This window comes from Heliconius melpomene, unplaced genomic scaffold (genome assembly GCF_056956725.1).
Source record: "Heliconius melpomene rosina isolate 202511_hmr_F unplaced genomic scaffold, ASM5695672v1 ptg000026l, whole genome shotgun sequence".
NCBI classification, from domain to species: domain Eukaryota; kingdom Metazoa; phylum Arthropoda; class Insecta; order Lepidoptera; family Nymphalidae; genus Heliconius; species Heliconius melpomene.
Genome location: NW_028181862.1, coordinates 254,791 through 281,212, shown reverse-complemented (window position 1 = coordinate 281,212; position 26,422 = coordinate 254,791). Strand labels below are relative to the sequence as shown.

Sequence of the window (26,422 nt, the reverse complement as noted above, 5' to 3'; positions counted from 1 at the left end):
AAATTATTAAGTTTAAGAAGATAAATACAAGTGCTTATCATCCACAATGTAATGGAGCATTACAAAGAAGTCACTCGACATTAGCAGACTCTTAATATTATCTTAAACATTATGTTAACGAAGATCAAACCAATTAGGATAAATGGATAGATTTTGCCATGTTTTCATATAACACGAGCGTTCATACGTCAACACAATTCACTCCATTTGAATTAATATTTGGTTTCAAAGCAAACTTACCTAGTTCTATAATTAAAGAACCAGAGTTTAAATACTTTTATGATACATATTTGGACGAACTTATTTTAAAATTAAGATAATCACGAGATATAGCTAGAAATAAATTAATCTATTCAAAACAATATAACAAACAAATATATGATAAGAAATGTAATAAGAACTACCCTAGACTTTGTACACTCAGTCATCGAGGTTGCGGGTGCTTTAGAAGGAACCCAAAGGCGATAGTGGCGCGCAATAGGCGGGCCTACCACCGAGGCGTCGTGGTAGCATACGCGAGTGATCCTGCGGCGTCTCAATTTAGGTGGTGAGTTTTCCGCTGGGTTTTAGTGGGTAGTATCGTATTGCTCACGATGAGTCCCACAGTACCATCCGCCCGCAGAACACATTTGTCCTGCGGACGGATGGTCTGCGTAAAAGCATTTCCCAACGTCAAAAAAAAGGGGGTAACACGTCCAAATCGCGCCAGCAGTTCGTTCAAACAGGTCTAAGCTGCTGCTGCCCGAGCTTCTGGCTTGTTGTGACCCCAACCGTCAAACGTCATATCAGCCACCTGTACAGCATCTGTAAAATTTGGGTCATGCGGGGCCTTGTTGATTCAGCACACTGTACTCGACGGGCACTCAGAGCTCATTCAACACGGACACCGGGGATTTACCGGCGGAGTCCACAGTTGTTGCCGCTTTGGCAAGGACGTCAAGATTCGACTTGAAACCGGCATCCAGTTGCATCGATGTCATTGGTTTTTTCGTTGGTGGTTCACCATCCATACTTCGGTTATGGCATTTGTCGCCAGTTTCAAAATCCGCCTTCTCTCTCGTGATTTCCATCGACGACACTTCGACTTTAGTCGATGAGCTGATGCCGATTGAGTCATTGTTTACATTTACTGGTTGATTCACATTGACGTCGTTGTTCTTTCTCCATTGCTTGTAAATAAATTGTTTAATTGGTATTCTCTCTTAATCGGGATTCTCCCAAACGGATTACTTTTAAGAGTGGCAACCACGTGACGAGTGATTCAGTGTGAATCAGAAGGTTGCGTGTTCATATCACGTCGGGGTCACCAGTTGTAAGAAAGCGGGTGTGAATAAATAAGTCTTTCTTATAGTATATAAGCGTATATTTTCACTTCACAATAGGTTCACAAAATTACAATAAAATAGAAGGAGAGAGTCAAGAGCACTGTACACACAGGTTAATATAGAGGAAGAATAGACGCAGGCGGAAATATAAGAAGCGTAGATAGAACTAAAGAAATTAGGTAAACACGTGGCAATATTAAGAATAGCGTGGCGCAAAGGGTCAAGCAACACAGGCGTCGCGTCGGACAGCGAGGCGACTTGTCGGGCGACGCTACGCTCGTGCATCCTCGTTTTATCATATATATTTTAATGTGTTTTGTGCAGTGTATTTTATGTATGTACATATAAGTATATATTTAATTTAATTTATAATGTGGGTTGCCCACATCACTCCCCTCCGACCATTTTAAACCGCATGCTATCGGTTGGTTGTATCGGTGCATTTAGCATTCCCAAGGATGTTCCGTCTCCGAACGTACAGGTGAACGTTAATCCTGGATACTTTTCATATTGACAGGATTTTTGGGTGTCGGTGAAATTGTTGAACATTGGTCACAGGAGTCGCAGGACTCGCAGGATATCGCTACGACTGTTCAGTGCGTCACAATAGTGAGACGAGACGACTTCGTTGGTTTGATATTAACAATCTAATGTTTAATGACAAAAAACACTAAATGTGTCGAGTTTGCTTTACCAAATGTTAAAAAACAATTTTAGTCTAGTAATTAAAGGAGAAGCCCACAATGTGTGTCGAAATCAGCAATTTTCTTATGCATAACAATAGATTCCAAACTCCAGTGGAACACTCATCCGGAAACTCAGCTGTGACAAATGACCTACGTTGAAACTGCCCGACTTAGTCTACTATAGCTATTCCCGCAATGCATGTAACACGGATACTAACAAGTAAAGCCTATTTATTACACTGTCCAAGACTATTTACAGCATAAACATGTATGGAAATAAACGATATCTATTGAATGTAATGCAGGATAGCTGCCAGATCATGTAATAATTAAATTATACCATTGACTTTGAAAAGAGCAACTGTTGAGTTTCTTGCCGCCTCTTCTCAGCAGAACTGCCTTCCGGATCGGTGGTAGCTAGCAAAAGTGCTTATAATAGGCTATTTGAACAAAGAATATTTTAAATTTAAAATAGCGGACTGAAAGACCAGCCTTGACGCTTGTAGTGTCCACGTCCATTTGAGGAGAAGGCTCTTAGCTCTACGCCATGTGTACCAAGGATATAACTTTAAAATTTATACAATTTTACCTACGGACAATACTTATATATTCCTTTATATCATATTCTATTAACAATACAATGTATTTCTCACCATGAACTTGCACAGTTACCTACTGTTGTCCGACTGCATTGACAGAACACCAAACAACACTATATTTGAAGACGGTTACAGACAGGGCGCGCCTGACCTGACATGTTGAGACAGACAGAGACAGCTTTTATCATTTCTAAAAACAAAATAACAGACTTCGAACAGTCAACTAGAAAATTAAAATTGAGTTATTGGTCCATTTATCGCGCACACACTTAGTGCAAATATAAAACATATGTTATTAGCTCATGCAGGACTGGATCAAATTATGAAGAAAAAACAGAAATCGAATTCTCTCCCTCCTCCTCAACCTCCTTCGACTTTCTTGTCTCGAATAAGCACAATTTTAAGTGCAAGTCACAGGCACTCTCGACAATCTTACCATTATTATTTCAAGAAGGTTAATGGTTAATGTTTTTGATTCGTTACTAGACGAGACTTTTCCTAATACAATTTGAGAAATATTATCAATATACACAATAAACAAAGGAGGTATTTGTTAAGAGAAAACCCAAATGACGGCATATTCCAGAGATAAACATTTTCTTATTAAATAAGATTATATCGTCCATGTTACCCATATTGGGTTGATTGTTTTGTTTTTACGGCCACTTTAGTTACAATACAAATTAAATATAGATATGAGAGTGTATTGCAATTGTAATTATGTTTAGATTTTTTTATTGTAAATCTGTACTTTTCCTTGAAAATAAATAAAGTAAAAAATATACTTTTATATTCAAGAGAAAATAAAGTTAAATAAAACATCAAGTTAGAAAACAAAAACCCAAACACATACAAGTAACTGTGCCCAAAAACAATAGTTTGCAATAGACAACAAATCAATATCCACGAGTCCCGAACCTGAACCCACCCTTTCAGTTTAAAACAATGTAGAACAAAGTTTGGCAACCACAGAAATACTTTGTAATAAGAAAAAACTTATTTTTCTTCTCCATATATAGGAGAGAGATTAGAGATAGATTTTTTTACTTCTCTGCGCGGGGAATGCGGAGAATTTAGTGCTCCACACACTTTTCTCAATTTGGTTGACTTAATTATAAGTCTTTCGAATTTTTTCCAACATTTTAAGAGAAATTCCTTAACGTAAAGTTAAATTTAAATGATTTTAATAATAATAGAATTTAAGACCAAATAATAGATAATAAAAAACCTCACCTTTCAATTTAATCAAAGAAATAACTAAAAGAACACAACCACTACACTAAAAACAAAACAAAAAATTTATACTTCCAATCAACTTTGTACAAATAGCGGGTAGAAGTGGAAAGCAATATAGACTAGCTCCGTGTATATTATTGTATTAAATAAGTAAATAGTGTACTTGTAGCTCTAATTATTGTACGAGCACTAACTATATATCCCAAAAGTGTAAACGTTATTTCGTTGTTTTAACTATTGACTTTGATAAAAACTATATCATGTGAACTTTGCTGCGGCAGCGGTAATATCAAAAATCAATATTTCAACTAAAATAACATTAAGCGAAAGGACAGTGAGAAGAAAAAGTGTTAAAAAGTGATAGTGATCAAAATTTTATTATATTTTTAGTGCTGAGCGACTTATTTTGTTGTAAATGAAAGGTCTTAAAAGTATATAGTAATAATTTAAACTGGACTAGTGGTACTTAAGGACAAATTGTACAAATCGACCCGAGTTCCAAACCTACGTCGAAAAAATAAGACTTTCATTTCTTTTTCTTAAATTTTTAATTTAAGTTTGGACCAATTATTTTACGCTTATTTATTATAGGAAATTTTAATTAATGTTCCTATTAAATATAAGCGTTATTTTAAACTTATATATAAAGCAGCTGTTGTCCCCGCCTAGAAACGTCTTAAAAGGTGCTCCGATGGAGCGTGTGTAAAAAACTTTTTCATTACTCTTGTCTCAACATTACTAAGACAATTGCACGCAGTCGATTCCCAAGAACCGGATGTAGCGACTCAAAATGTAGCTATGAGGAAGAGGGCAAATAAAAGAAAATGTGTGTCGCCAGATCTTTCGCTGCTAGATATAAGACAAGTTATTAGAGAAGAGTTAGAATGTATAAAATCAAAAGTTGGAGCAATTTAACGCTAAAATTAAAGAAATAATTCAAATGGTAACTGAGATAAGAAGCGAAGGCCAATATATGTTGTTTAACATTTATCAGCGGCTCTCAAAGCACTTCATGCAGCCGCGCGTGTAAAATCCAAAGAAAAGAATTACCGATTCGTCTGGGTCAAAGGAGGTCAAATATTCATGCGTAAATCAGAAAAAACAGAATACATCCATGTTAAAAATACTGCGGCCCTTGCCAATTTACCTTGATTACCCCAAATACAAATTGTACAACATAAGCCATGCGATGGAATTACCACAGTTAAATTCAACATGTTAACATGTTACTATCAAAATGTTAGGGAGCTACGTCCCTGCACTGAGAAGGCCTATCTTAAGATTCTTTCTAATAATTATGACATTATAACTTTTACTGAGACTTGGCTCCACGGTGGCATTTCTGATGATCGGTATACTGTATTCCGACGCGACCGAGAAACTTCCATAGCACAACATTCCAAGCAAATGGGTGGGGGGGGGGGAGTCCTTATTGCTGTTTCAAGTTGCTTAATATCCCGCCGACATCAAAAATATGAAAGTGAAATAGAAGACTTGTGGGTTAGCATTGAAATAAAAACAAAAACCGAAGAACTCTTAATATGTGCCGTTTATTTTCCTCCTCCAGTGACACAAGTCACGCTGGACTCTTTTATTCGTTGTTCAAATAAAGTAATGGTTGATTTAAACAAACACATACTTTTAGCAGGAGATTTTAACCTTGGCGATATTAAATGGTGCGCTCAATCGAATGATATACAACATTTGGTTCCTCATTACATCGGCCACAATTCAATGAGGACTAACTTCTTAGATTTTTTAGCACTTAACGAGCTAAAGCAATTCAATGGGATAGAAAATCCAAAACATAAGATGTTGGATCTTCTGTTAGCAAGATCCAATATAATAAATGTGCTTAAGCGTTTTGCGTAATATAGATCAGTATAATCCACCACTATTAGTAGAAAAATCTATTCAACCTACAATAATAATTGACTCTAATCCACAACATAGATATAATTTCTTCAAGACAGATTATGAGGCAATAATCCAGTCTTTAAATAGAGTACCGTGGTTATCTGAGCTGTCAAACCTAGAAAACATTGATGCCATGGTCACAAAAATTTTACAAAATGCTTTATGAAATTATTAATACACACGTCCCTAAAACATGTAAAAGAAAAAATAAGTTTCCAATATGGTTCACTCCAAATTTAATCAAATTATTGAAGCAGAAATATGAATATCGTAAAAAATATAAAAAATTTGGGAACCCATTAGATAAAATTGAATTTGAATACCTACGTAAAGACTGATATACTCATGTTAGAATGCTATAATAAATATATATTAAAAATTGAATCGGAAATTGCTAAACACCCCAGATACTTTTGGACGCATTTGAAAACCTGAAAAAAGGTTACTTTAAGTTCCCAGCCATCATGTCTCTCGGCGAACTTAAAAAATCTAAAGGTAGTGAAATATGCGATCTCTTTGCTTTACATTTTTCCTCAGTCTACGATAGTCATGCTCAATCTATGCCGATTACCATAAAGGGACCTGATATTGAGGAAGTAGATCGTATTATCATTACAAGCAAATCATAAAGTCATAAAGAAATTAAGGAGACTCGACGTTAAAAAAAGCTGTGGGCCGGACAACATCCCACCATTTTTTTTGGTTAAATGTGCGGATTCTATATCCCTACCACTTATAATATGTCCATTAAATCGGGAACGTTTCCGAAGGCGTGGAAAAAAGCAATTATTGTACCTATATTTAAGAGTGGGAAAAAGGATAGTGTTACGAATTACAGACCAATCTCTATTCTTTCAAGTATGTCGAAAGTTTTTGAGTCCATTATTTACATACACAGTCATGAGCATGTCAAGAATCATTTATCCTCCAATCAGCATGCTTTTATGACTAAGAGATCGACATGTACTAATCTTCCTTCCTTTGTGAATAACATATGTGAAAAGGTCGACAAAAATTTACAAGTGGATGCGATATATACGAATTATTCTAAAGCCTTCGACAAAGTTAGCCATACTATCCTAGTAGCAAAATTAAGGGCTTATGGAATTACCGGATATTTATGGGAGTGGTGTAAAAGTTATTTAAAATCTCGCCAATCTACTGTTGTTTTGAACGGAGTGGCATCAAAGCCATTCACGGCAAGTTCTGGAGCACCTCAAGGAGCCAATTTAGGACCCTTATTTTTCAATATATTTATAAATGGCATTTGTGATATAATTCAATTTTCTGACTTTTATATATTTGCTGACGATTTAAAATTATGTAGAACAATATGTACAAACTATGACAGCTTGTTACTTCAACAAGACCTTCAATATTACAGAATGGTGTTTGACAAATAAGATGACCTTAAATACTAACAAATGCAGTCATATTAAATTTACTCGTAAGAGAAATAAAAAGCAGACATCTTATAAAATTGGTACACAGACATTAAATGAAGTTGACCATATTCGTGACCTAGGCATAATTATTGATGGCCAGCTTAGATTTATCCATCAAGTAAACAAAATGCTCGATTCTGCTTACCAATCACTTGGATTTGTGCTGAGATGTTCACGTGAATTTAAAAGAGTGGAGACTATATTACAATTATACTACTGTTACGTTCGCAGCAAACTGGAGTACTGCTGCCCGGTTTGGTCTTCTGTATATAAAGTTCATTGTGACAGAATTGAAAACATCCAAAAAACACTAGTATGACACCTTAAATTTCGTACTGGTGGCCCAATGATGTAAGTCCAATACGTACCGGGAAAGACTACAGCACTTTAAGCTCCACTCCTTGCAACAACCAACCAGAGCACTGTTACAGATGACATTTCTTCATAAGCTTAGCGCTCTCCTTGAACAACTAAATGTCAACTTACCACCAGTGATAGTGACCACGATATCAGGGACCCTTATTTGCCACCAAATGTTGCAAAAGCAATTTAGGAAAGAATTCTCCGCTAGCGACGCTTCAAAGAATATATAATGAGTTGAACAAATTAATTTGCGACTTAGATATGGCTCACGACACATATACAATTTTTAAAAACAAAATTAGCAAATTTATGACACAGACCAATGCAATAGTTTTCTTTAACCCTTAATCAAATATTGGGAAATTATTTCCCACATGCCACTACTGTAATTTTTTTGTTTTATTTCGTTTTTGGCAACTCTAATCAGTACCAACCTTAGTAACTTAAAAATAATCGTACAGAATTTTTTAATTTTATTTATTTGCAACATTTTGTCTTAAGGCGCGAACTGTCATTGTATGTCAATGTCAAAAACACAGTTTGAAATATTTTGTGAAAAAACCGGTTCAAACGGAAGATTTAAAAGTTTTTGAAGAAAAAAATCTGGTAAGTGCATAAACACAATAATATTGTAAACTAGACTTGTTTTCTGAATGTTTCTTACGGTTTTTGGGCTCGCAGCATTGATATTTGTTGTATTTTCTGAGGTTTAATTATGTGGGAAATTATTTCCCATTGTTTGTTCCTGCATTTGAAAAATACCAATTTCTATATATACAATAAATAATTCGTCTGTTGCACTATATAAGTACCTAAACAGGTATAGTTACTTATAATTTTATCTAACTTACACAAAATTGTCAGCGAGTAACTCATATATGGAGCTTTCTCCAGAGTTATGACTGCGTTTGTGTGATTTCTCACTTCATTTTTATAACTATTATATTTTAGAACTATTTGTACTGCTCAGACTACCAAGTTAGTTTAGACTACCTTTTATTTGTTTTAGCTATTTAAATATGGACGCTAAAGTTACAAAAAGTTCTACCAAAAAAAAAATTGGGGGAGGTGGTGCAAAATTTAGACAACTTGTCTGATTTATCAGCCTCAGATTCTGAAGATGACTCATGCTATGTCAATAGCATTCATTCTCCATCCGATACTTACCTCAATCAGCTTGACGATAACCTAATTGAACAACGTCTTGAATATATCTTCGGCTTCGAATCGAATGAAGATAAACAAGAAACGTCTACTATACAAGCCCAACAGATTTCAACGGATGCCTTACTGACAGCCTTAGGAGAAACATCTCATATCACAAACTCACCAACAACAGACAGTCCTTTGCTAACTTACTTAGATACAGAAAATGACGAATGTAATATACAACTTCAAGACATTCACGCATTTGAAGTTCAGCAAGACTTAATAAATGTCATTGACGTTCCCATATAAGAGTTTTTGGCAGATGATGAACAGACTGAAACTAACAAAGAAATACGCAGAGATCGTTCTAAGCCAAGAGTATGGGAGACAAAATCCGAAACCCATGATATTCCCGTTTTTGAAAAACGTTTTAAACCCAAGGCGAATGACACGCACAAAACTTCACCACTAAGTATTTTTGAACGGCTTTTTCCTGATGAACTGATTGTTATAATTGTGGAACAAATAAATAGATACGCATATCAGAAAAATAGCAACAATTGGCAACCAGTAACTCAACAAGATATTAAGGCGTATCTAGGAGTTCCTATCCTCATGGGCTTAAAATCCTCTGCCGGACATGGAACTGTACTGGTCTTCAGATCCTTTTTATTACAAACAAGGAAATTGCCCAGGTTTTCCCAATCACAAGATTTAAAAAATTACGGAAAATCTCCACTAAAATGATAATGAAATGGAACCACCAAGAGGCTCTTCTGAATACGACAAATTATATAAACTGAGACCCCTCCTCACAGAACTGAACAAGGTTTATCAGAGAGAAGCATTTAATTCTGAAGTACAATCAATTGATGAATGTATGGTGAAGTTTAAAGGTCGAAGTTCGTTAAAGCAATATATGCCGAAAAAGCCCATCAAGAGAGGATTTAAAGTCTGGGCAAAGTGCGATGCAAAAACCGGGTACTTGTACCAATTTGAAGTTTATACTGGAAAAGGCGACAGCACGGAAAATGAAGGATTAGGATACAATGTTGTCATGAAACTCTGCAGTAGTGTACCAAAAAATACTTTAGTCGCATTTGATAACTTTTTTACAATTATATCTTCTTCTTCTTCTTATATCTTTATGATAAAAAGATTTATGCAGTAGGGACAGTCAGATGCAATAGAAAAGATCTACCTGATATAATAAAGAAAAAGCAACCAAAACCATTGCGATTGGAAAAACATCAGTTTGCAGCTGTTACTGCAGAGCCAATCACAGCCATTAAATGGCTTGATACGAAAGAAGTCGCTATACTTACGACAGCCCATCAGCCACTAGATACAATGCTTGTAAAGAGGACCCAAAAGGATGGTTCTAGAGCAGACATTCTTTGCCCGAAAGCAATTGCTTCGTATACACTTAGCATGGGTGGAGTTGATCTATTCGATCATTTTAGATCATCGTGTCCAATAAGCCGTAAATCACGAAAATACTGGATGAGACTTTTCTTTTTTTTGTTCGATGCATCCATAATAAATGCATATATTACCTACAACTATACACATGTTGCGACCCTTCACGGACACCGAGAATTTAGATTACACTTAGCACGTGCCCTAATAGATAATCACACAACACGGAAAGGTAAAGCACAAACAGGTGTACTTTTTAAAAAGATAAGAAAGGGGGTAGGTTTGGCGTGCCAGACGAAATTCGTTTATTGAATGTGGGCATACACTTGCCAGAAGAGACTAATACTTACAAAAGGTGTCGCTTTTGCAGTACCAAACAGAAAGAACAGAGAACAAAAATACAATGTTCCGCTTGTGGAGTAGCTTTGTGTGCTAAAAATTGCTTCAAAACCTTTCACACTGTTCCTAACGTTACGTAACGTCCTAACGTTGTTGTTTCATTTTAAAACTTTATTCACTCATATTACAGTATTTTTTTCAATTTTATTATATAAGACAAAAAAGAAACAAGTAAAGTAGGAGCAACTTACATGTATAGAACTTGTAGTAAAAATATATCAAAAGTTGAGAGCTATTCCGGATAATGGGAAATAATTTCCCACTTAATTATATTTTGCTTTGAAATACCGGATACTGGGAAATAATTTCCCACTGCAAAACCCCCATTTCCCCCCTTTTTATGTAAAAAAAGGAGTTGTTTTTCGAAATCTACGGCACCCACTTACCCAAACGCCGTGACCAGATTTCAAATTACTCGAAAAATAAAGTTTGTTTGATTAAGGGTTAAGCTCCACTCTTTGCAAGAACGAAGAGCACTGTTACAGATGACATTTCTTCATAAGCTTTTTAATAGTAACTTAGATTGTAGCGCTCTCCTTGAACAGCTAAATGTCAACGTACCACCAGTGACACCACGATATCATAGACCCTTATTTGCCACCAAATATTGCAAAAGCAATTTAGGAAAGAATTCTTCGCTAGCGAGGCTTCAAAGAACATATAATGAGTTGAACAAATTAATTTGCGACTTAGATATAGCTCACGACACATATACCATTTTTAAAAACAAAATTAGCAAATTTATGACGCAGACCAATGCAATAGTTTTCTTTAAATAATTAAATTTTTTTAATATATATAAATCTATAAATATATACAATATTTTAAGACATTCAATTAATTGACATTTTTCTAAGACTATTTTACTGTATGACTTTTATATTACTTTAATTTACAGTTACAATTTTTATTCTGTTAGTCTATATGTAATTAATACCAATTGTAATTTTATTAGTAGACACATGCTGTGATTGTCTTTAATTGGAAAAGCATTTAGTTTATAAATAGACCTCGATGTAATTTGGCCATGTTGTAATGTTTCTTCTGTTGACGATCCTAAATAAATAAATAAATAAACTTTCTGCTTTATCCAAAATAGCAACTAGTCAAGACTAGTGTCATAACACTCCAATCCATTCCGCTTTAAAGATGGCGGATGGTGCAACTTAACGCCGCGGTATTAATATGATCTATTCCTTTGATAATAAGAATGGAACCTACAATCTTGAAATATTACTTAAAAGGAATCTGCCATAATGTATTCATATATGTACTTGTAATAGTTGACCCGGCGAACTTCGTACTGCCTAACAGTCATTGTTTAATTTTTATTTTTTTAATACGTATTCTGCTATTCCGGACACCGGGTCAGCTAGTAAGATAAAAAAAGAAAAAATAATGTGGGTAAGTCAACAATCACATTATGCCAAAAAAAATTGTAAATCATTTAACATTCTTTCAAAGTATTGAGATCATGCGACATACAAATACGATATGATACCATTTTTGTGCTCCAAAAACGGGCTTTTCGGAGCAGTCTATAATATGGATCTACGGGAGTCACTAAGGAATAAATTCAAAGACTTAAACATCCTCACACTACACTCCCAATATATTTACGACAACTTAGTATATGTGCATAAGAATATTAATAAATTTACTAAAAACAGTGACCTCCATCAACATAATTTAAGAAATAAAAATAAGCTTGCTGTGCCCTTCTCTAGGCTACATAAAGTGTCTCACTCATTCGTAGGTCAAAGTATACACTTTTATAACAAACTTCCAAACGACATGGTTGATTTATCACTGAACAAATTTAAAAAAGTGGTAAAGCACAGGCTCTGCCAAAAAGCATATTACTCTGTTAAAGATTATGTTCGCGATAAAGATGTTTGGAAATGAGTTGCTCTATTTCTAAGTTGAAATTGTTAATTGTAATTTGTAACAAATATTGGCATTTAAAAAGAGTGGCCATGAGTTTCTTTGCCTGTATCTTCTCATGAGCTCAACCATTTGAAATTTTTTTCAAGTCAAAATTGCACATTTTTTTTTGGTTATTTTGTTTTGCATTTTTTTTTTTTACTTTTATGACATGTCCAAGTATATGTTAAGCATTTTTATGGAATAAAGATATTTTGACTTTGACTTTGGATTCAGGCGCGCAGATTCCAAGTAAGATCTGTCCATTTATTTTATACTAGAGGACCCGGACGCGGCTACGCCTGCTTGAAATATAAAAACATAATTTCTATAGAAATATAATTTCAATCTAGATGAAATGCTAAAAGTGACTATTATATTTATTTTCATAAGGATGAAATTGCATGTCAAATTAGAAAGTATTTTAATTTATTAGTATATATGTGTAATGTAATATTATATAGCCTATAGCACTTCTGAAGAATGCAGCTTTCATACAAAACAAAAACATAGTAAATCGCACCAGTAGATCCAGAGATCTTAGCGTTCAAACAAACAAACAAACTCTTCCGCTTTATTATTAGTATAGATTATTTCTTTCAAAGAGTATATACAAATTTCAAGAAAGACAGCGAAAGTAGATGAAAGTAGATAACTCCCGAGTACATACAGTACAGTACATTGAGTAAGGAGTTAGAGGTTCACACTCGTGAGGCTATTACTAAGGATGTAGAGAGGATGAAAGAGAGGTGTGATACTATTAAGACTCGTATCCAGAGCTGTGATATTACAGCCGGAGAGAAATCACAATCTCCCCTCGGTAAACCTCCCACGTTCACACTGAAAACACAGGAGCCTAATAAAGGAGTGTTTCCAAATAAACCACAACCGAGCGGCAGTAGGGCTGCTCTACAACACTCACATACGGATAGCAAAACCGTAGACATGCTTCAGGGCCTTCCACAGGTCAGTGTAAGATAAGACTTTAGATTTAAAAAGCGAGAGATGGAAATTAGAAGATCTGCTTCGCACGATTCAGTCCCGCTGGTCCGCTATCGACACCCGGCACTGGGAGCTAGACAGCGAGCTGACTTGTGAGACTACAGTGAGACTATTCATATAAATAATGACATGTGTGACGCACAGAAGATGCAGTATTATCATAAACCGTTCTTTATTAACCACTGAAACCAGAGTACCAGGAGAAATTAGGGAATTCAAAACCAAAAGCAATAGCTCAATTTTATAATTTAGAAAGACAACTTCAATTAAATAAATCAATTAAAAATGATTATTCGCAATTCATTCAAGAATATCTGTCGCTCGGACATGACACCAGCGGCGGTCGACCGTAATGCATTCCTTACATGTTATTTACCTCACCATTGTGTCACCCGAAACGATACGACGACAACAAAATTATGCAACTTTTTTACTTTAATTACTTCAACAAGATTTAATGGATCTCATTCTTAAGTGGCGACAATTTAAAAATGCATTTACTGCCGATATCTAAAAAATGTTTAGGTAAATATGGGTTAGTAATAAAGATTAGATGCAAATGATTCTGTGGAGAGATAATCCAAATAAAAAGTTACTTGAATATCACTTAACTACAATTTCATATGGAACTAAAGCGGCTCCATTCCTTGCAATGATGACGCTTAAACGATTAGCTCACGACGAGAGGCCGAACTTTCAAGATAGTTTAGCGCCTAGCGTACTAGAAGAATCCTTTTACATGGATGACCTCATTCATGGGGCCCACTCGCTTCAAGCTGCCAAACAACTACAAACAGATATGACTAACTTAATGAAGAAGGGTGGTTTTTACTTGGAAAATGGAATAGATGGCTCCAGGAATATTTAACTTCTCTTACCGCTCGTAGTAAATGGAGGGAGCCTAAATCAAATATAAAATTAGACGATATTGTCATCAATAAGTAAGGAATACAATCTCCCGCCGGGAAATGGGCCTTAGGTCGCGTACTAGAGCCACACCCCGGTAGCGACGGCTGCGTAAGAGTTGTGACGCTTAGACCCAAAAATGGGTTCATGAAAAGGCCAGTTATAAAATTATGTAGGCTTCCCGTAAATAAAGAACGAAATTCAATTACGGCATGACGTGAGCGAACTGCAATACTACACTAGCCGCCAGTTAACGCACAATGTAAACAATAACGGACGTCACTGGAAGCTATGGAAGAATCTAGACTTTAATTTACTAAAACGCACTGAGAAATATCGAATTAATGAAAAATACCGAACCCTTAGCAGAAATGTATTTACACGACGTCCACCACTATGCTGCGATATACATGGTATTCGCTTTAGTGGGCCTCGGTGGAGCACTATGGGTTTACAATTGCAGCAACAGGCGAGCGCAATGGGCACCGGAGCGAGGGCCACAGGCGGCCCCCTCGACTCAGTCTACAATGCAACCAGTTCAGTATAGTGAAGTGGTAGATGTTAGTAATACAAGTGCAAATGTCTTAGTGAAAGAGACACCTAGATTTAGTGTTCCCGATGGATATTTGAACAATTCTTCAGTATAAGTTAGATGTTAAGAAAAAAATAGTAAAAAAAAAGTAATCATTATTACTAATCACGGGGTTCATGGCAGTTGAGCAATTTTGTAATTATCACCTTGTTATCATCGCAGCATCTCATCTCTTCTACTAACCCTCATCTTTCCCGCCCGGGAATATGTACGAGCAAGCGTGTACATGAGCGCTTAGCTTGCATTTCTTTTATATGACCTAAATTACGCAATCCCAATATTTTAGTACCGCGCGTGGCTCAATTTATTTTTGCCTTTAATTCATTATACTTTAATATTATATATTTCTTATAGAAAACTGTTTTATTTATAAACGGCACCCCGTACATGTTAATGCAATTTGAAGTTCATAGTAGAAAATATAAAAACATATTCATTTTAATAGAGATTTCTATTATAAAAATATTGTAACACATTAAAAAGTAAAACATGTCTACTACTACGACTACTAGACTACTTACTACTACTACTGCTACTGCTACTACATACATCATACCTCTAAATAATAAAAAATAATGTTAAAAACTCCTATAGTTCGAAGAGTTGTGGGACTCAACAACAGGAAAATTAAATAATAGTTATTTCTCGTATATGGGAATTATATCTAAAGAGTTCTTTAAAAAAAATCTGGTTTTTTTAATACTTTAATTCCATCATAAAAAAAATTACAGTATAATAATACTCAGGTATATAAGTTACATTTCATTATTTACTAATAATTAAAGATTATAGAAATTGCAAATGGGAACACAACCCACAACCAACTTACAAATTTATATTAATGATAATAATACTATTTATAATTATAACTAAAATACCATTACTAGTATGTCTAATTAATTAATCATAATAGAACAATCTCAGTAATCTAACTAAAATAAAAAATGTAAGTTATTCCAACTCAAGCAAAGGTTAAGTTAAAAATAATATAATATTTTTTAAATTAATGACATAAGAGAAAACAATAAAGAAATGTTCACTGGTGAAAGTTATTAGCCTCTAGCCAACAGCCTACTTCCATAAACAGACTATTCATAAAGTAGTTCCTGGGATTACTGAGATTGTACTACATGTGCTATAAATAATTGTTAATATATTTTTTGAATCTTATCTTGGTTATATCTTCAAAGGCGCCTCTCGTACAGCACCCCGCATATCTTTAATATAAATAATAAACAAACATTATTATTTATGAAAAACTGAATAATAATCAGCCTCATAGCGATGTATCCCGCATACAACAGGTAGGCAAAACGAACCTAGTGTTAAGACACTCCTTTCCCTACTTTCTGCCAAATGCGAAGAAATGGAAATGTCAATTTAAATGAATATTTCATCTTCTCGAGTGGGGATGGAACCAACACCCAGTCGGTTCTACAGTCACACTAATTTAAGTCAATAATAATTCATCTTTACACTGTGCCCACTGGTGGTTCCACGTACAGCAGGGATGAGCGTAGAAGTGGGTCACATCAAATTTTACTTACAACAAAATTGTCATAAAAAATTTAAAAAAAAAACGGGCTTGCGATTCGGGATCACAATTCTAGGGTTTCGATCAAAAATTGAAGGTGTCGAGCCTTTGTGAAATTCAAGCTTAGCTTAGTGAGAGCCCTTTCATCTGATACTTGCCTCCGTTTTAAGGCTGTTAATTTTAGGATTTAACCACAAATGTATTCAATTCAATTCAATTGCCATATTCGGCCATATATTTTTTTTAGTTAATGTAAAAAATACGATTTTTACAGTAAATCAAATTTAAATGTCAACTCTATATTTCCAAGCATTTCTGAGATAAAGACTCTTACCAAAAAGACGGACAGACAACAAAGTGATCTTATAAGGGTTCCTCTTTTTTCCTTTAAAGATAAGGAACCTTAAAGAATAACATTTACACGAACATATCTGTTCAACACTGAAGTCAAAGCCAGAAAATATTTCCAGATACGCTACTAATATAGCACAGCAGCTAAGGGAAGAGAACTTCATTTATCGTGCACTATTTTACTTTCAATACATAACTGTCAAACGTTAGTATATGATATAAAACCCGATAAATATAATACCGTATTTAATGAAATATCCACATAATATAATAAGAGAAAGTAATTATGAATAAGCTTACCAGATGTTCGCGGCGGTCCCATCCCCCCTCACCCGCTCCCGCCCTCGTCACTCTCTGTAATTAGGAACCAGGAAAAAATACAATCTGTAATCTCAAATTGTATTTTTTCCTGTAATAACATTAAATAAGCAATTATTATTTTTCGGTTGGGGGGGTGGACAGCCTCAATCCAATGTTTTTATCAAAAATTTTCTGGTAATTGAAAAATATATATATAAATACACAATACATACATGAACTTACAAATGATAACACATAAACAAAATATGAATACATGGAACTCAACTTTTTGTTAAGCTGAGTTCCCAGGTTCCCAGTCTGCCACCCTATTGAGTGTGGGATACAGACTGAAAATAAAAAGACCTTTTATATACCTTTCACAGTTCCTTTTGTTCCTTTGCACATCAGAATCATTCTGAAGAACTACTTTTGTCAACTTTTTTGAAGACTTTTTAGTTCTTCTGTATTAGGTGCAGGAAGCAGCCGGTACGATGAATCGCGAGCAGCGTCAGACACTTGCATTTGTATGCTCCAATACACTCTCCGTCACCGCCATCTGAAAAAAACATACCAGTATTTTAATTTATAGCCATGATTACACAATTCTAGCAGCACTTTCTGTTCCAATGTAAGATCACGTTAAGTGGCAAATCTTGTCGCTCCTCTTTCTACCAAGTTACCCGAGCAAGAAAATTTAAACAACATATCAGACTGTACTACTACACCACTTGATTAGAATACACCATAAATATAGAAATTAGTCATTAGTTTTTATAGGAGGTATAAAGGTAATAGGGTCCTGTTGTACTCTTTCAAAGTCAAATAATTTTATTTACAAGGTAAATTAACTAATGTTGATTAATCTGTTTCCACTGTTTCAATAGTTGGTGTCTCAGAACTGAGAAGAAACGGCAAAGGAAACTCAAAGGGAAGTCAAGTTAAAAATAATAATGGAGCGAGCATTTAATTTCCAAGTAATTCTATCATTTATGAAATCATTAGTTTAGAAATAACACTAAATACACATACATCTTTTCCCAACTTTTTTAAATTGTGATATAGACATTCTCTTACCTTATCCTATTGTAAAATTCAAATTCAAAATATTCTTTATTCAAATAAACTATAAAAGCACTTTTGAATCATGGAATGTACATGTCAATAAAAAGCTACCACTGGTTCGTAAGGCAGTTCTGCTGAGAGAGCCAGCAAGAAACTCAACAGTTACAACAGGTAAAAACATACATATTGTCCCATACAAGAATTATGGACTTTATGCAATCCAATTACAAGTGTGATAAGTTAGCATATTTCTAGTACCCATTAATAGTATGTACACCACCCATTTTGATAAAATTATTAATATTTCCCAACATACATAACATTTTAATACAGTAACAGTCAATATATTAATTTCTTAACATGTTTACTGTAATACACCTTTAGGGCTTAAGTTATATAGAGATAGCATGAATCCCTTGCTTATGCAAGACAAAATGCAATTGATGTAATACTATATAATTAATACCATAGGTCAAAGTAGCCAAAAGAAGAAAGGCAAGCTGTTTCCATGGCAGCAGCAGTGATAGACAACAATATCAAATATCTTTTAACAGAAAAATGTCAACTTAACAATGAGTAAAAATGTATCTTTTGGTTTTCTCCATACCGACACGACATCTTCATAGTCTGTATTTCTATCTTTGAGTCCACTTGAGACATGTAGTGTTGGGCTATAAAAAGTGAGAAGCTCATATACAACCAGTAGTTGTTTCCAACTGACATAGCGGACAAAATAAAAGCTACTATTAAATTTAAATAGTCTCACTAGTTTTCAATATAGAGTTCTACATTAATGTAGCTGAATGACAATATAAAGATGGGATGTAATATTGTTTATATAATTTTATAATCTATATATATAATAACACAGTGAAAATATTTTGTCTGTACATTTAATATTTTTGACTGAAATGGACAGGGGAACACTTAAAGAGCAAAAATATTTTATTTTAATTTCTTGTCTGTCTGTCTGTATGTATGATCACGCTAATCTTCAAAAATATTGAACAATTTACTTCAAACTTTCACCAATTGCTTTGTTGTAACTCAACATATTAAAATTTGTTTCATCTAAAACTGTTCATTAAAAAAAAGTTATCGGCATTTGAATGAACTCCAAGGTATGAGTTTGCCTGCGAATAAATAGCAATCCATATCCATACTTATACTTATAATAAATCTGTATTTTAAACCATCTTTTAAAACAAGGAAGAGGAAATATTTTCAATTCGATTAGGTTCATTTAATTATTTTGAATTTAATTACCATATTGGATTATTTGATTCAATCAATAACATTACATTTAAGGCTGTTTCTGAACAAGTTACTTAAATTAGTCATTGACATCAACACAAATGGCTGTCAGTCAATTCTGTTTTTAAAAGCTTTTATTTAACTTGCAATGTAACTTAAATGAATAATCATGTAGTTCAAGCTAGCTAAGCCGCAGGCAGGCCACTAGTAGATTAATGTTATTTCTTGTTTTATTAAAAGTAAGCCAAAAGATTTTGCAAAGTAACTATAGAATTTATACCACCATTATAAACCAAATAGAATTGCAAATTAAATAAGAATAGTTGAGAAACTTGTAGAGACTTTTTACACTCTTTGTCACCAATAGGTTGCAAACATATAGATATGACCACGTAGATGGTTTTAGGCGAAAAAATATTCTAAAAATTCAATGGACTAGAGGAATAATCTCCTCTAACGGGGTAACACTGGGCGCCTGCTATAGATACCGGTCAGGTCATTAATGCAACTATAATTGAGTTTAGAAAACAATTGATGCTCGCTTCGCTCAACATGTGAACACTATCCGGATCGCGCCCCCTGAGTTAATGTTATTATTACAGCGTAGAATTACCCTTTATACCCAAATAAAACTGTCACACTGTGCCCCTGCGCTAGATTGGCCTCAATAGTTAATAATTTCTTAAAATATCATAAATAATAAAATACTCACTTTAGAAACTGCTCGAATGTTCTTACACTTACTTTTAGAAGACTGACGACACAGCACGTGGCGGCGATACATTTTGAAATTACAACTGGAAATGAAATAAATAATTGTCAAACACTAATATCATGGAATAATCTAGAGAATATTTAATTATTTGTAGCTAAGTTATTATAACTTGAAATGTTAACAATTGCAATGAGCATAGTCCGCCATTACCTTAGGTAGGTACTAATAAAATAAATATAATATATTGTATTGGTGGACTAATTTAATTAGCTTCGTTTGGGATAATTACTTTAAATATTATTATAAATGTAATTAAAGATCACATTTCAAAACTAACACGACAAAAATTAAAGTTTTTTTCAATTTTAGTCGCCATCTTTCTAAATTGAAATTTACGAAATAATTATGCATAACTTATACAATAAAACAAAGCAAAGTGAAATTACCAAATAAAGTAAATACACAAACAAATGAACTAATGAAGTACACTTACCCGTCAGCGTCGTTCGGCGAACACAGGGAAAGTGGAAACAGGAATGATATTCAAAATTACTGATGACGATTGTCCGCACAGATAATTATTGCTTCAATATAAGCATATTATCACAGATTATAAACCATTTATCTAGAATATTATTGTATCATTCTTTTTATTTTTTTACCTAAAATAGTGAATATTTCAAAGATTATTGTTTTAAAATTTGTATGTAATATTTATAAATTTATTAATTTATACGCTTACAAACTTTTTAAAATATTATTATAATATGTGCTTCATACGCTTGTGATGGCTCGGCAAACGCTTACAAACTCCTAGGCTTCACAAACGTTTAGCCTTCATTTATGGCAAAGAGTAAAGTAATTTAAAACCCGCGGAGCGCGTTGGCCAAGTTCTTTTACAAACAGAACTGGCGAGCAGCACCGTGTGTTATTTTACACGAACCATTTGAAGCCACTTTTTACCTATTCGTAACCCAAAAACTATTCCACCTAAACCTGTCATATTTGGCTCAAATATTTAGACCCCCTACCTGTATACGTGCATTAAATTTCATTAACACAGCTCAAACAGTTATTTAGATAATGACGTCCAAAAATCGTTAATTTTTCCCTAAAAAAAACCCCCTGGGTGACTGACCTATAAACCTTAATGTTAACCAAGTTCCAGATGACCTAGAATGGTGAAATTTAGCATCCGGTTAAGTAATTGGGTGTATGTCAAGGGAAAAATCCGAAACTATTAGTATTATTTATATATATATAGTAGTATTTTTTAAAATATTTTCTTATAATTTTTCAATAAATGGATTCAATTAGGAACATTTACTTATAGCACCTGTAATGAAAGCATAGCAATCAAAGTTCATGATAATTGATTTTTAGGCATAGCGCCTGCCAACAAAATAAGAGCAATGCATTATTTATATATTATATATATATTTATTTTATGTTGCTTTAATTTATGTCACGCGTTAGTAAATATTTTATTTGTTTTGTAGACTTCACTATTACTTACGTAAGCCATCTCAAACAACACGATGCTTTCAAGTATATTTTAAGATAAGATATGTCTCCATTTGTAGCTGAAAATGACTCTAATTTATGTCCTGAGAAAGCCTGCCATCATGTGGACTTCAAGGGCTTCACGTAAAGATATAAAAATATAATAAATGAATTAACATCCTTCATTATTATTTATTATAATTTAAACATATGTTTTAGTACTTATTATACTAAGAGTATTTGCATATTCGATTAACGTATTTGATATTAAATTATTATTACAATATTTAAGTACTAAGTCCTATATAAGATCCTATAAGGGTTCTGTTTTATTGCTTTCGAGGTACGGAAACCTAAAATAGAATAAAAATACACTAAAAAATAAATATAAAAAAAAAAATTATATTGATAGAAATATATATAAAACAAGCGGACGCGCGCAGCTTCGCTTGCGTATTTAGGGTTGCATTCTAAAAAACCACGAAACATGTGTTCAATGAAATATTTTTAAGAGTCTAAATTTCAAATTTTATAAAAATCGGTGACGACTTAAAGATTTTTCCATAAAAAAATGTTAACCCCTTATTTGCACCCTTAGGGGGTGAATTCTAAAAAACCATGAAACACATGTTCAATTAAACATTTTAAAGAGTCTAAATTTAAAATTTTATAATAATCGGTGGCGTTTTAAATATTTTTCCATATAAACTTTCAACCCCTTATTTGCACCCTTAGGGGGTGAATTCTAGAAAACCATACAACATATGTTTAATTATATACGTTTAAGAGTCTGAATTTCAAATTTTATGAAAATTTATGAATATTTGCACCCCTAAGGGTTCTCTCTAGGGGGGGAATAATAAGAGGGGAGAATTCTAGAAAACGATGAAACACGTGTTCAATTAAATACCTTTAAAAATCTAAATTTCAAATTTTAGAAAAATCGGTGCCAATTTAAAAATTTTTCCATAAAAACTTTGAACCGCTATTTCACCTCTTTACGGTTAAAATTTTTCAAAATCCCTTCTTAGTGGATGTCCAGATTATGAAAGTAAACATCTGTCCAAATTTCACGTTTCTACTATTAGCGGTTACGGCTGTGCGTGCGTCTTACCTCAGTCAGTGAGGACAAGTCCTTTTATATATCCATCCATCAGCCTTTTAAGGGCCACTGCTGGACATAGGCCTCCCCCAATGCTCGCCACTCCGTCCGGTCCTGCGCCCTTTGAATCCAGCGGGTTCCCGCTGTCTTTTTAAGGTCGTCGGTCCACCTGGTTGGAGGGCGGCCTGTACTCCTTTTGCCGAGGCGTGGTCGCCATTCGAGGACCTTTCTTCCCCATCGGTTGTCGGTCCTCCTGACAATATGGCCTGCCCATTGCCACTTTAGCTTGCAGATTTTGAGAGCTATGTCGGTAACCGGCGTTCGTCTACGGATTTCATCATTTCGAATTCTGTCGCGTAGAGAAATATCAAGCATAGCTCTCTCCATCGCTCGCTGAGCGACTTTGAGCCTGTGGATAAGGCTTGCGGTGAAAGACCACGTCTCAGCGCCATACGTTAACACTGGCAACACACACTGATTGAACATTTTTGACTTCAGGCACTGAGGTATACTGGACGAGAAGATATTTTGCAGTTTCCCAAACGCTGCCCAGCCGAGTTGGATTCTACGAGTGACCTCTCTCTGAAAGTTGGACTTACCCATTCGGATCACTTGTCCCAGGTAGATGTACTCGTCAACAACTTCCAGAGGTTCGCCTTCAACAACGACCGGTATGGGTGTTACATGGACGTTAGACATGATCTTTGTCTTGTCCATGTTCATCTTAAGACCCACCCGTTTTGAGGCGTTATGGAGGTCCCCTAGCATGGTACTGAGTTCCTCCAGAGACTAGACTAGACTTTATATATATAGATTTAATAATAATATACTATCTGTAAAGTTAGTCGTGGCACGGGGACACAAAGTGTGTCTGTAAAACCGACTGGTTGTGAGTTCGATTCCCACTCGAGGAATTGAAATATTTATTTAAACTTATATTTCCATTTTTTCGCTCTGGTGTCGAGGCAAGGCGCGGCGTAGAGTTCCGCCACTCAACACGCAATGCCTCCAGAATTCGATGGAAAGTGGAGTTACTGAGTGTCTTAACACTAGGTTCTCTCTGTCTACTCTGCTGTGTGCGGGATACAGCGTGAAGCTGGTTTGATTTTTAATTTGATATATTGTCAGCCTACCAGCTATCTTAACAGAGTAATTATAAAGTAATTATTAACAGTAAAAATTTAAGTAATTGTTAATAAAAAAAATAAGAGAATAAAAGAGAAAATTAAAAAATTACTTAAACATGAGAAAATTAAAAATTACTTAACAAAATAATAAAAAATAAATAAATCCGCTTTACGATGCATCCCACACATAGCGGGGTAGACAGAGGGAACCTAGTGTTAAGACACTCAGTTCCCCTCTTTCCATCGGACTCTGGAGGCATTGCGTGTTGAGTTATTCCAACAAAATAATAAAATTGGAAAAAAATAATAATAAATATATCAGATTTCTAAACGCAGCATACATTCATTACTTTCTAATCTGACAACTGTCATTTAATCAACAAAATAAAAACTATACTCGAGATTCATAGATAAATATAATCTATTTTCATATATAATTAAATATCGTCTGAAGAGTAATAAAACATAATATTATTGACCATAATAAAAAAGTAAATACCTAATTATATTAGATATATTTTATTGTACGAAGGCGCTTAATAGGTTTATAGAATTAATGGTGATTAAATAATAAATAATACATACATGATTGTTATCATATATAATGTTTTGTAATTGACATTTGACACTTGTCATTGATTTGGCGTTTAAAATATCCGTCTATGATTTGGTAGTTAAGTAATGGATTACTATAGAATTATGATTATATTTAATAGATTAATAAAGGTAATAGTAATTAAATAATAAATAATACATATATGATAATTACAATAAATAATATATTATAATTGATAATGGACACTTGTCTAGGATTTGTAGTTTGATACATCTGCCTATGATTTGCTGGCTGGTGATATAAAACAATGGAATTACGATAATATTTGACTTATAGTATTATTGTAAATGTATTATATATCCTCGGCTATCTTAATTATAAATGTTAATAGATTTATCATCAATATAATCAAATATTACTGTGATTGCAAAAGGGATAAGTATAGTACAGGTAAGTTATATGTAATTACACTGGGCTGGAGCAGTGAAAGGCGAGTGTTAGTACTGTAAAGGGATCCCTTAAGCCTACAGATGTGGTCACAAGTCCACGGCACTGCTCCAAGCTTCAGATCATTTAAAAGGTAGAATAACATTACTTATAGCTACCAACTGCTTCTGATGTTTGATCGATACGACAATCCTCTTATTCATTTAGACAATTATTCTAATTTATCATTATTTATTATATCTACTATCATGATTCTAACACACTCATATTTTAATGGTTTTTTTGGCCTGGGTTTCATGATTCTACTGGTTTTAGGAACGCTTGTGAAGATCTCGTCAAACATTTGTTTTGGTTGACATACGTGTTAATGAAAGTTTCTTGTTTTTGTGTATATTATTCATAATTTTTTTGTACAAATTGCAGTTTTTGAAATAAAAGATCTGTGTTATTAAGGTGGTAGGTTTGTGTAAGTGTTTGTGTTGTTTTTGTCGTTAGATAAGATATATTAAAAGGTAAGTTAGGTTAGCTAGTTTTAAAATGGATGCAGAGCATCCACCCGATCCCCCTGACCCTGGAGGTGGCATAGGTGATTTACAAACGACTTCCCGAAAAAGGCAAGGTGATGATACACCTATTAATAATAATGAAATTATTAAAAAAACAATCATTAACCCGGCCACTGCGACTCCATCCATTCAAAATTTATATGTCCACCCTTCCCTATCTGAAAGTCCTAAGTCCTACCTTGATACAGACAAAGGCCCTTTCATAGTATATGTGTCAAGGGAAACTCCAGACCCTGCAGCTGGGACTTCCATTAAACCCATTAAATTTGGCCAATTCCTTCACATAAATAAAATAACAAATATGTATCACCAGCGATGGTGTGAAAAGTTAGATAGATAGATAGATAGATAAAACTCTTTATTGCATACATAAACAAACACATATCTATATAGTAAGACAGAAGACATAGAGTAGCATGCAAGGGCGACCTTATCACTATTAGTGATCTCTTACAGGTAACCTTAACTAACATAAACTTATGATAGAGCAGGATATATCGGTAGTGCATAAATAATAAAGAGCGATATGAATACAATAGATAACATAATATTTTTTGATATACTATACATAGACGATACTTATATTATATATACAAATTATAATATATTCAAAAGGGTACATATAATAATTATACATGTTAGATAATTAATAAAATACATATTTTATATATATACATACAATATACATATAGATAATAAATACACACATATATATACATACACTATAAAGTTTTTTGTTGTGCCAAATAATAACGCTTAAGGGATTTTTTAAATATACTAATTGATTCTGAATGTCGGATATATCGTGGAAGATCATTCCACAAGATAACACTTTTAACAGTGAAAGATTCCTTATAACCTACCGTGTTGAAGGTAGGTATCTTTAATTTGTTGTCACTTTTGGAGCGAAGATTGAGCTGAAGCGTGGAATCGGTGCTACGGAA

At 34.0% G+C, this 26,422-nt stretch overlaps 1 long non-coding RNA gene across 1 annotated transcript; it reads right to left on the bottom strand.

Moving 5' to 3' along the window:
* Positions 1-10,230: 10,230 nt before the first annotated feature.
* Positions 10,231-20,752, bottom strand: LOC146526554 (uncharacterized). Its single transcript, XR_014879390.1, has 5 exons — positions 20,671-20,752; positions 20,175-20,259; positions 17,521-17,702; positions 17,147-17,255; positions 10,231-16,178 (listed from the first exon to the last, which is right to left on the bottom strand). It is a non-coding gene; the product is annotated as an uncharacterized LOC146526554 (long non-coding RNA).
* Positions 20,753-26,422: the final 5,670 nt, after the last annotated feature.